At 33.3% G+C, this 13,233-nt stretch overlaps 1 protein-coding gene across 1 annotated transcript in view; it reads right to left on the bottom strand.

Annotated features, from left to right (window-relative positions):
* The window catches only part of LOC111626928 (protein IWS1 homolog), a 58,012-nt gene extending 45,258 nt beyond the window's left edge, over positions 1-12,754 (bottom strand). The window contains exon 1 of the mRNA XM_023370454.1: positions 12,436-12,754. The gene's annotated coding sequence lies outside the window, so the exon portion shown is untranslated. The remainder of the gene's footprint in view (positions 1-12,435) is intronic.
* Between the last annotated feature and the right edge of the window lie 479 nt (positions 12,755-13,233).

The raw sequence follows: 13,233 nt of genomic DNA, 5'->3' as shown, positions 1-13,233 counted from the left end.
TGGTCAAAATTTTACCTCAGTCTGGAATACAAGATTTGTCCAAAAAATAACTGAACTTTATAATTTTTTATTTTTTATTTGCTGTCTTCAATGTGCTCCCCTTCTCTATTCACACATACTTATCCCAGCAGTGTTTCCACTTTGCAAAGCAGTCCTGGTAAGCTTGTTTTAGACTGTCCTTCAATGCTTTTGACAAATTTGTTTTAATGTCACCAATTGTGTCAAAACAGTGTTCTTTCAGCACTGCTTTTAATTTTGGAAATAAGAAAAAACCGTAAGGAGCCAAATCTGGTGAGTAGGGATGCTGGGGAGGACAGTCATTTGATTTTTGGCACAAAACTGGCAAATTGATAAGGCTGAGTGAGCAGGCATGTTGTCATGGTAAAGGAACCATGAGTTGTCTTGCCACAACTCTAGTCTCTTTTTGCAAATTTTTTCACACAATTGTTTCAAAATACCTGTGTAGTACTGATGGTTGACTGTTTGACCTTGAGGCAAAAATTCATAGTGCACAACTCTGATTTTCTGAACATGAGTGTCATCAGTTGAAGTCAAAGGCTTTCCTAGTTGAGGGTCATCTTCAAATAATTGACAGCCACTTTTGAATCGGGTAAACCATTCATAACACTGTGTACAACCTAGAGCATTGCTTCCATAAGCTTAATTCAAAAGTTGAAATGTTTCCGTAAAAGTTTTCCCCAGTTTCATGCAAAACTTTACATTGCATTGTTGCTCCCGTAAATCGCATATTGCAAAAATTACCAGGAACACTGAAATACCTTTCACTCAAAAAACAATAACATGGGAACAAAATGAGATATCAACAATCCAAAAAACGCAGCTTACTCAGTAGGTTATCACAAACATAGCATTGTCAACTTCACAACACTATGTGAAGTTGACTCCATTTTTGTCCAATTCAAAAAGTTTGGTTATTTTTGAACAACCTCATAACCTAGTCACTCTGCTGTGTGTTTTATAAAAGTATAATGTCAACATCATGTTGACATTAAACTTTTATAAAACATACATTTGCCTATCAATGATTCTAAATGAGATATAATAAAATTAAATATATAAATAAATATGTTGATTAGGTTATTCAGTAATATAAAAGCAATTAACATAAAATGAGAAAAGCAAATACACAAGTTATCAGACATTTCTTTTGTTTGATGACAAGGAAAGAAAAGTTAATTGACAATAAATAAATAGAAAAACAAGTACTATAAGTACTTGGATATAAGGTGATCTCGCATATAGGACGAGGTGTGACTTTAAAGATCAAAATAAAGAAACTTAACTTCATTAATACAATTCTAATTTTATTTCGTTTATTCACAAATAAAATATCACATGCACACATTGTCCGGCAAAAATTACTGGCATTTTAAACTTCAAGAAGAAATCTTGTAAAATCGACAACATAATTTGTTCATGTAAAGCTGGACAATTATTGGGAACCTTTTCTGCCAATTCTTAACAGTCAAATTCACTCTTCGTTGATTACACTTATGAGTTTCTCTGAATTCTGATTTCCAAATAATCATCTGTTTTCACGTGGAAATAAATTAAAATTTATATTGGGCTCCTGTGTAATTTTCTTCAATTCAAAAGCTTTGCTTTTCCTATTGCTTTACTCCTGATAATACACAAGAATGATTCAAACAACCCAGGTAAAATACTTTTGTGTATTTTACCTCGTCTTATATGCGAGTAAATACAGTGAAATAAATTAAAGTAAATGAATGTTTTTTAATTACTGGAATTCTATATGTAATTAATTAATTACATACAGTACAGTAGACCTGTGGTAATCTGACAAATGTTTTGCAAGGTGGTGTTGGATGATTAAATTTGTCAGACTAAACTGTCACCAACCCCTTGTAGTCCGGAACTTTTTTGAAAAGGAGTACCTTGTAATTTGACAAATTGCATACTTATAAAAATGGTAAGATCAAATCTATATATACTGCATAATATACGATATGGGACTTAGTGAATTAAACAACACAATAGATAGCATAGGGTTTATTATAAAATTAACGTCATTAATGCTATAGCACTTGCAAAAAAATAATAACTAAGCATATTGATGTCAACCAATTACATACACTATATGTAAGTATTTCCAAGGTACAGTACGTACTTTACTTTACTTTATTTAAAGAATAGAAGAGCTGTCTGTCATTTAGCGGCAGACTTTGCTCTATAGAGATGGAAGGAGAAGGTAAGGAAAAAGAGACCGAATGTGAAATAACGGGAGATAGGGGAGTGTGAAGGAAGATATGGAGAAGGGGAGGTGGGGGGAGAAGCGGGGATTGTTAGAGAGTATAAAGTTTAGAAAGGAAGGTAAATTTGCGATCATATAGACAACTTATACCATATTTGTTTAGAATACAAATAGATATACAGAGCAGAGCGCCGTTTTGGCGGCCGATGATGATAATATACATACTGATAGATATGGTACATGTTGATACACTGATGGAACAGATGTAGATATACAAATCAGACGAGTAGAGATGTGCAAAGAGAATCCCGATGGGGGGTCCGGTAAAATGGTATTGGACAAGCCAAACAAACAAACAACTTTAACCATTAACTAGACATAGAATACCCTACAGCTGTTAGACACAATTCCAATAACACAGTCACAGGACGGCTTGAGCCACATGTGGTGGATTAGGGATGAACAACAGACCGAAGAGATTGAGAACACAGTAGAGGGCCCCTGCTAGGGGGGGACGGGTGGGTGACCCGGTAAGTGCTACAGCTGTTCACAAAGTTTTTGAGATGGTTAAAGGCGCCAACATTGCTGCATAAAAAGTCTAAGTTGGGGGGCCAATTTTGCCCATTAGTTAGGCAGAAGCCCATGAGTCCTTGGCGCTCCATATCGTGGTGAGGACAGTCTAGGAGAGTGTGCAGGGCGTCCCCAATAACAGAGTCATTGCAGTCACATTTGTCATCTTCTCTTTTGCCAAACCGAGCGAGGTAGGCTGGGAAATTCCCATGCCCGGTGAGGCACTGCGTAAGATAATAGGAAGGGGTGATGTGCTTTAGGAGTTGACGACTCCTAACAGATGGCAGAAAATTGAAAGTAAGCCTTCCAGTTGTTGAATCTGTCCAATCCTTCTGCCACTCCTCGATGATCTGATTGTATAATAGTTTGTTAATGTAAGTGATGGGGACCTTCCCAAAGGAGGGGGTAACATGGAGGTTGGCAACCTTCCTGGCAAGGGCATCAGCCCTTTCGTTACCAGGAATTCCGCTGTGCCCGGGGGCCCAGACGAATTTGATTTTCCTACGTTTTTGTAGGTTAGTCGCTAGGTAGTAGACATTTGTGCCAGTGGAGGAGCGTTTGGCGGTACCAGCAATGACACTTAACACGTACCTGCTATCCGTAATGAAATAGATGCTTCCTGTATATTTTCGGAGGTTTTTAGTGATTTCTGTCAGAGCTTTAAACATAGCCCATAGCTCGGCTTGGTTATTTGAGCAGTGGGCTTCTAATTTATGATATTCTTCTTTGATGTATTTCTTGGTGTTGTTTTGGACTACAAAGGCCGCTCCTGTGCCGAGGTCGTTCTTAGCCCCGTCCGTAAAGATCCGCCAATTCGGGGTAGCAGATGGATCGTAAGTTTCAAGTGGCATTGCTAATGAGGCCCAGTCGGCCGGGTGGTGGATCTGCTCGGATTTCGATATGAGGTTATCTATCCCATATTTGTGCTTTAATTTCAGGATGTCTTTGCAATTATTTATGTAATCAGTACGGGCTTTATCCATTTTATTGATTATGGCTTCCGTGTTGGCTTCTTCGTTCTGAATGTTCCAGTTCCAGGTAAGGAGTTTGATTTTTAGGTGTATAGGAATAATATTAGCAATCACCAGTAAGGCGTCTGTAGGGGCCGTCCTGTATGCCCCACAGATCCTTATGGCAAAGTCCCTTTGAACAGAGAGGAGTTTCCTCTTTATATGCACCAGTTGGGCCCTGTCCCCCCATGCCTGGGCAGCGTAGAGCAGTGCAGGTTCGATGGCTCCCCTATAGATCAGTCTACAATGCTTGGGACCCAAGCCCCAAGTATTCCTTGCAATGTGTAGAAATAGGTTTGCCTTCTGCCTAGTTTTCCGGCATTTTTCCTCTATGTGGTCCTTCCAGCTTAGGGTTGGGTCGAGGGTGACACCAAGATAGTTAAGATGGGATGATACCTTGACTTTATGCTTGTCGATGTAAAGACACATAGGCCGTTGTAGCTGTTTCCGTTTATTCTTTCTGGTGCATGTTAGAGCAGTGCATTTTGTGTAATTGATAGGAAGTTTGTGGAGGGAGCTCCATTTACTAACCTCCTTAAGAGTGTCGTTGCCCATAGCTTGGAGAACATTGCAGTTTTGGTGCCTTAGCATTATCAGAGTATCGTCGGCGAAGCCTTGGATAGACGAATGCTCTGAGTTTGGGATGGTGGTTAGAAGGTCATCGTAAGCCAGGTTCCAAATACCTGGCCCACTGCGGGAGCCCTGGGGACATCCCCTATTGACTTCATTAATTATCTCAATGCCATTACTGAAGAAGCCTGCCTTCCGATCCGTAAGATAGTTATCCAGGAGGTGGTAGATGTTACTAGGACATTTGGAGTCTCTTAGCTTGATTTTGATCGAGGGCCACCACAGGTTATCAAAGGCTTTTCTGTAGTCTATACTTATAAGGAGGGCATGCTTGTCATGTTCCCAGGCCTCTTTAATGAAGGCAGTGACCCTTTTGATTGCTTTGATGGTGGAGCTACCCGTACAGTACATACTATGTATGATCTTAATTTGAAAATGGATAAACAAATAAATTTATGGTGCATGCAAATATTCATCAATTTTCTTTTGTTTTACATTGGCTAAATGGGAGAGTAAGGCCTTGTGTCTCAGTCTCCTCAGAAGTAAAAGTTCGTGGTACGATGCACCATTCTCTTCAGCCCATTGCATACCGAGCTGCATACAGACATGTCTGATTGTAGGGGGTACCAGATTACCGCAGGTCTACTGTATTTATGATGTAAAAATAAAGTTCAATAAATACCTACAGTGAAGACAATATAAATGATACAAAGAAAATGGAAACTGGAATCTTAAAGTCATCTAATTGAAGCAGGTCTCCTTTCACTCATAATTAGACTATTTTATTTTCATAAATATTGGTTGGCATCATTGTACCAATATTTTCTCATATAAATGGGGATAAATTATAAAATAAAACTGCTTTTTGTATTAAATTCACATGTATCAAGTACTCATAAATTTTAGTTACACTGTATACATATTACAACTGTACTTAATTTAATCAATATATATTGATTTAATTATGTGCAGTTTTAATATGTATCATATAAATTTTAAAAATTAATCTAATGCCTGAAAAGTCAAATATCTATAAACTTGTATTGTATTTTCATTATTTATCATAAACCAAGATCATCTCTATTTTCCTCCTTGCATCCATACAAGTTTAATATAGATCATATATAAAATTTAATAATAAACATAAAAATAAAAGTAATGATAAACACTGCATACAAATTATGTATAAAAATAAAATCCATGTTTTTACAAGAAAATCAAATAAAAAGTTAAATAAGTAGCAGCAAAGTTTCAAATATTATCTCTTGAGTCCATATCCATAGTAAACAAATGTTCAAGATTTCAGTATCTCATAATACATAGCAGACAGTAATATGCATGGCTGATTCGTTTCGTTGGGCTGCAATTTGAAAAAATTGTAGACCTATAAATTCCCACTGTCATCTGTCTATCCTTAATCTTGAGAATGGAGTTAGATAGATGAAAGACAAGCCCAGGTATGGAAACCTTAGGGGCAGGAGGCTCAATTAACTATATTTAAACATATGACAGAAATTGGAATTTACATTATTTCAATTCAAAAATTTTCACCCAAAAGATGTTAGATAGATGACCAGCACAACTCTAAGGAAAAGTATTATGTACAGGGGCAAGCAACTACTAATTTGAGGTGGAAAGCATATATTTTAAATTTAATTAATTAAAAATATGATTACAAATTGCATTTAGGCATTGTGACAATGTCACAACAAATAATTGCTTGTTGACAAGTCTATTCCTTGGAAATAAATTTTCTGTTGGATTATCAAAAACAATCAAACAAGAATATTAAACAAAATTTTTTAGTCATCTTACATAATGGAGATTGATTCTCATTACACAAAATAACTAAAAAATTTTGTTTATTATTCTTGATTAGTAAAAGTAATAAACATTTATAACTTTTATTCTTTATTAAGTAATATTAAGTAACTATTTTTTAACTCATTGAAAATTATTTTTATTAAAATCAATCAAACATTTTGATAACAGTGCTGTAAAATTTTTTACATTGAATAATAGAATCTGTCATTATATGTATAGAATATCTTCTTTAGGCAAAACAAAAACAAATTTTAGAATGCTATGAATTTTAATACTAACATTAATTTGTACTAATTGGAATGCACATGTTAAATTTAAATGCTGTGCCATTAATCTTAAATTTAATTAACAGTCAAACTATAAATAAAAATTATTGGCAGCTGTGACTTCTCAAAACTTTATTACACTAAAAAAACATCTTAAACATGGCAACCCTAGATGACACAATGGGATAGTTCTTTAAGTAAAAGGAAATTAGCCAGAATTTCTTTGAGAGTAGTGTTGCAATATTAACTTTATCTGAAATAAGATTACAAATTTACTTTGTAGTATGCAATAAAGAATTTTTGGTTTTCATTTGAATGACAATTCTGGATTTTCCAATCATTTTCCATTCTTAAGCTTAATGTTTATTAATTAACGAATGTACGATGCTCATAATGTAAATCATTAATTTTTCTAAGCTAAAATAAACTTTAGAAGGTATTCAAAAGAATCAGAATCAGGAGTTTTCAATAGAATTGGAATCAAAATCAGAATCGGGAGAAATTTTGGTATCATCCCATCGCTAGTTTTCAGATTCAATGATTGCTTACAGAGTTCCAAAATTCTGAAATTTCCTTATCATTTTGTGTAGGGAGTTGATAAAAAAACTTTTTGCAACATTGAAATTTTGCAATAATTCTGTGTCAGGTTTACTGATGAGCCATCTGTATATGTAGTTTACAAATATGTGGCCCTGATAAAGATCTGATGTAAATTTTCTGTACTCCATAAGTGTCCACTGATCATTTTGTAGTAACTTTTACTGTATATATGACTTCAAAGTTGTCTCATTTATTCCTTTCTTAATCAGACATCTCAGATAATTAGCATGTCCCACAAGTCAGATGCCAACATCAGCAGTCACTGTCATAGAGATCATATGAGAGATTGTATGCAGAAGATTCTTTGGGTATGTTTGTAAAGTCGAACAAGTTAAACGCAGAGTTGTGGAGTCGGAGTCAGAGTTGTGGAGTTTTGGTGTTTTAGCAGAGTCGGAGTCATCAAAAAATCTGCCGACTTTGACTCCTTTTTACTTCCCAACTTGTTATGTATATACAACAGAAAAGTATTGAAATCGTGTCAAATTTGAACTCAATGTTTCTTTTGCAAATCTACACATTTGGAGACCTCCCGAACCCCCTAAAAAAGTCAATAAAAGAGGAAAAATTTGCATACGTGTGTGTTGGCGTCTAATTTGTTTAATTTCTTTATTTTCTGTTCTGAGATATTAAACAATATCTCAGAATGGGTAAAGTTTAAGAAACAAAATGTGGCACTGTGGCATACATATAAAGGGGCATTAATACTATTAAATTTTGGTTCTTAATTAAAGGTCGACAGGGTGAAGACATACAAGGGATCATGTGTCATATGTCTTAATGAATATTTTACTAGTTATTATCGTTCAAAATTTAAAAAATAAAAAGTAAACTCGTCTCTACCCTCAAAGTAAACTTTTTTGTCATTTTATAATAGCACAGTAAAACCCGTTAAGATATTCTCGCCTACGATGTTAGAATATGTATAGGGACATGATTTAGTTCAACCACTCTGATGCTTAATAACTAACTCCATCTGTTAAGCCATCTGACTCCAATTGTAACCACTCTGACCACAGAAATTATTAGGCTTCAAACAGGGTGAACGAAATCATGCACCCCACACACAGTCTAACATCCACACATACAGAAAACCCGAATCTTTTGCATACCTAGACATTTCGAGGTGTCCTGAGTCCAAAAATGCAAAAATTTGGGAGGAGTCATTTTTTGACTGATCGCTACACTTTTCCTCTGTTATATATAACAGCCAGAAAATAAAAATTATTGAATACATACTTATATATTGACTATGTCATTACTTAGAGGAGTATTTTAGCTTTGGAATAAAAAAGTTGTATGTTCTATCTTTATTAGAACTATATTTATTGAAGCTTATATTCTGATGTCATGAGAATTTTCGGGCCTACTTTGTTAACAAGTCTGCCCCTGGTCAGAGTCAGATGGTGAGGAAAAGTCAGATTTGGAGTCATGTAAAAATCTACAGACTCCACAGCCCTGCTTTTGATACATTTAAATTTGTTTTTAATTCTAAATTTTTTCATAAAATCTGATATTTATATTTGCTTGCATTTGCTTATGAGATGTTTAAAAAATTTAATATTTTTAGGTAGTAACTTTTAATTTAATCTATAAAAAAACACAGTGACAGTCTTTTGGGTTCATTTAAAACACTATCACCAATGACAGCAACACTTAGTTTATAGGAAAGCTACAATAGGAAGCTAGAATAAGGAAGAAGAAAAATTGTACAATTTCTCATTGAAGAAAACCAGGTGAAAGCACAAAACAACATTGAAAATTTCAATATTCTAAAATCCATAGCAAATATGAGATAACACACATGCTTGCTTGAATAAAAAAAATATCAAATGATGGCATTTGCACTTAAAAATGATGATATTCTGTACAGGAATGTCTCCAATTCTCAAACTGTGTTAGGGTGAAACCACTGATTGTAAGAACACTATGTTGTACGGGGATATCACCAATTCTTGAACCATGTTATAGGAATGCTGTGTTGTATGAGAGATACCTGTATATGTACAAAGTTTCATAGAAATCAGTTTAGCTGTTCTCACATGATACTTGAACAAACAAACTGACAGCAGATATGAATTCAAATTTACAAGTGCTAGATTTGTATGTTAATACATGTTTTTTTCTTTAATGCTACGATGTTGAAACCTTGATATAAACACAGTTTTGGTCCAATCAGATCAAATTAAGGCTGTCCATATAGGCCCTATACATTTTTAAAAATTCAATATGGTTAAAGCAGCAAAAACTAATGCTGAATTGCTAAGAAAGTATAGTAAAACCTCAATTTAATGGACTAATTTGGGCAAGAGGTATCATTAAAGCCAAAAGTTCATTATATAATATAGCAGATTTTCCAAATGCATGCATTAAAAAACTAACATATTAGATAATTTATCTGTTTTTTCTTATGTAGACATGTTTGTACAGTATAATTAAATTTCAGTATGTATGAGAAGTTTGTTTATGTGATGACCATAGTTTTGAGACTGTAAGAAACAAGTATGATCTAAATAAAAATAAATAAATAAGCAAACATTTTTTGGAAATACACATTATGAGCAATGACTCTTGGATTTAAAAAGAAAGTAATAATAACCTGTTAATTTTTATGGACTCTGTATGACATATGAATGGAAATTTTGCCCATTAAATTAAGGTTTTACTGTACTTACAAGAGTTTAGATCATTATATTTACATGGAAAAATTCATTATTATAATGTATGCTAAAAACTGTTTCTTGCTAAACAATGGTTTCAAGTTTCTCAGCATGTTGAAACATCCTTACATCAGCACAACATGACATTTTGGCTCATTTTGATGCATCAGTTGATCATGGATAAATTCTAGTTGAACTAAAATAAAACTAACTTTAGTAGAGTTCATGATATTAGTTAAAAATGAAACATTACTATCAACTTTGAAAATAAATTTATAATTACTTAATAAGAGAGTATATTCATTTCTTCTCATTTGTACAGGACTATAAATAAAACTATACTGCTACTTTAGACCAATGACATAACTATTAGAATGAAGATAACTAGATTAGCTTGTAAACAATTGTATAGGCCTATATAGAAAAAATTCAATAATGATTGATTATGTAAGGAACCAAGTCCGAGCGTTATTTTTAGTTATTTTTTATTTTGCTTTGTATTCTATTTTTGTTGGGGCTTATGTTTTGTTAGGACGAAGGTTTCCTCACCAATCACCTTAGAAACTTAAAAATAGAAGAAAGAGAACCAACTCACCAAGAAAAAGTGCCATAGAAAAAACTCACACACGCACTCCCGAGCGGAAAAAAGTAAGTCCGCACCGAGAAAGAGGGGGGAGACCCCACAAGCACAACTTAGGAACTTGCTAAACCTTAAAGAATAAAACATCCTGAAAAATTGTAAAAAAGAATAATGTAAAAGGTTGGCAAGTATTGTCGGGAAATAGGCTGCCAGGCAGAAAGGAAAAGTTGACTGTTAGCGATAAGTATGTAAATGAGGGGAGTGATCTCACTCAGAATTGTGACGTCACCTCACAGTATAAAGTCTGAACCTCAAGTGAAGATGACCGAGGTGAGCTTCTGTTAGCAACAAGCGTGGTGAGCTTTGTAGCAACAAGTGACAAGAGGTGTCCGATAGCGATACAGTGGTTCCAAGGAGATTTTGAAGTTATTCGATTTGTGGATCAAAGATTAGAGAAAGTCTTCAGAGTTGAGGAAAAAGGTTCCTAGTATATTGAGGTGACAATTAGGACCTTAGTTCATGAGAATTGTTGTACATAAGTTAAGTCTTTGAATTTTTTGTAGAGTTCCAAAGGGGAATAGACTTAAATTAGCAAATAGATTGAATTGAATTTTGTTGGGTTGATTCTTATTGATTTTTTTTCTTTGAATAAATTTGTTGTTGATTGTTACTAAATTTTTGTACATAGTCGTTATTAGAATTATTAAATATTGAATTTGATTTTGAGTAACTTTGTCATTATTTAATTCGGTGCACACTTAAAGTCCAGGCCTGGCACATTAACGCGAATCCACGTAAAGTACCCGTTAGGTAACGCCTATTTCCGGCACAAAGTCATGTCACTAATCGTTGTAAAAGGCGTAAAAATAATATAGTACTTTACAATTAGATAAGTTATAAAATTTTATTGAAAATGTAATTTTATTCATAACTGACTCAATTGCACACCTCTTCATAAAACATTATTCCAACATATTTTATAACATCATAATTTTCAAATCCCTCATGTCACCTAATGTCACATGTTTAGTCCCTCAATCTAAAAAGTATAACAGAACAGACATTAATAAGATTTGCTCTCAGACAAAATTAAAACACCTATGCACTTCAATCTACAAATTTTGGTGTATGTAACTAGCACTTTTAACATGCATAATGCATATTTCAGGCATTTTAAACACACAGCAATGCATATATCTGGCATTTTAGGTGCAGATGTATGCACATATATTGCAATTCTAAACATATAAATCCAGCCCTTACTTATATATGTAAAAGATTATAAGTATAATCCATTTTAAATGTATCTACTAACTTAAAGTAGTTATTTATATTAGGGCTTATCAAACCATCACTGGTGTGATAAGCCCTAACATAAATAACTACCCTAAGTTAGTAGATATGTTTAATAATAGTAAAAGCAAAAAAAAATCATATAATCTATGTATTGCTAATGATGATACAGTAATAACATAACAAATTGCTATGTAATAAACTGAGTGATCCTGAACCCATCAAAGAAATCTCACAAAAGAAGAAATGAAGTGGCAAAGTAACTTCAAAACATCTTGAAAGTCTATATCTCCAGAATATACAAATAATTCTTTTGGGATTTTTGTTCGTTAGGTCAATTTCTATAAACCTAAATAACCACCATTCATACACAATCAGGCCCAAATTATGTCTAACAAAATAAAAAATTTACAAAATTCATGAAATCAGTGACATTTTGTATTTAATAAGTAATTACATATATAAATAACAGAATGAAATGTATATACAATAGACTTTTCCACAAATACTTTGAATAGTTGAAGTGTACAGTAATATTTACACATGTCAAAATTGATATTTTTATTAAAATTTCTATAAATTAAATAAAAAATCCATTGTAATGATAGAAATTAATTAAAAGTAATATTGAAAATAGAATTATTTAATTAATTAATTTTGCCCTCAAATTGGCCTCTTTAAATTTTAATTATTTGTCAATCTTTTAAGTTATTGAATGACTCATTATAATTTTAGTCCTTCTTATAATTAAATATTTTCGGTAATTTACAATTTATTTTTTAATAAATATTTACTAAAACTTTAATTTTATCTGATAATAATAGACACTCACCTTTATAATCCCTATTTTGAAAGAAATGTCAAGATATTCTGAATACCAGATAAAAAAAACAAGCGCACAATTCACAGTACTTAAAACTCCAATAAAATGACAACAACAACTAACTCAGATTAACCGAAATACATCAAAATATTTTAATATTAACAGCATTACGTTACACGCGTTCCGCCATCTTTGAAAAGAAAAGACGTCATTTCTGGTTCCGGTTTTGTTTTTTCTATTAACTTTTATTTCTTTTGTGTAACGTTTTGTCAAATATTTTTAATACGAAAATATGTCGTGCGTTAATAATAAATATAAATTATTTTAGCATGATTCGATTTAATCAATTTAGAACTGTAGAAACTTTTCATAAAAGATGGCGTTAATTAATAGGATACATTTGTCACCAGGAGCGCTGTTAGGCCCATGGAGCTAATCAGTGCTGTGCTATGTCTATAATTTTAACATCGATGTCAAACATCGATGTTTGCCTAAGCATCGATGCTTGATTTCGATGTCGGATTTCACATCGATGTTTGATCGATGCCCATTGGAACATCGATGTTCAATCAAGATAAACTCAAACAATTTTAAAAAAAATAACAAAACCAGGTTTGTTCAAACAGAAGTTCCTGACGCATGCGCAATGTCATTTTACAATGCGAAGAATAACGTGCATGCCGGTTCTAAATCAGTTACAGTTAGGGACTAGGGACTTGCGTAGGAGTAACGTAAGTAACCTAAATTAAGAAAGAACAGGTACAGATAACTTAGCTCTATTTGATACGTGTACGATCGTACATGCAA

Source organism: Centruroides sculpturatus, unplaced genomic scaffold, assembly GCF_000671375.1.
Source record: "Centruroides sculpturatus isolate CEXI.00-Female unplaced genomic scaffold, Cexi_2.0 scaffold164, whole genome shotgun sequence".
Classification (NCBI taxonomy): Eukaryota; Metazoa; Arthropoda; class Arachnida; order Scorpiones; family Buthidae; genus Centruroides; species Centruroides sculpturatus.
Note: the sequence above shows the minus strand (reverse complement) of the source record. Positions and strands in the feature narration are given on the sequence as shown.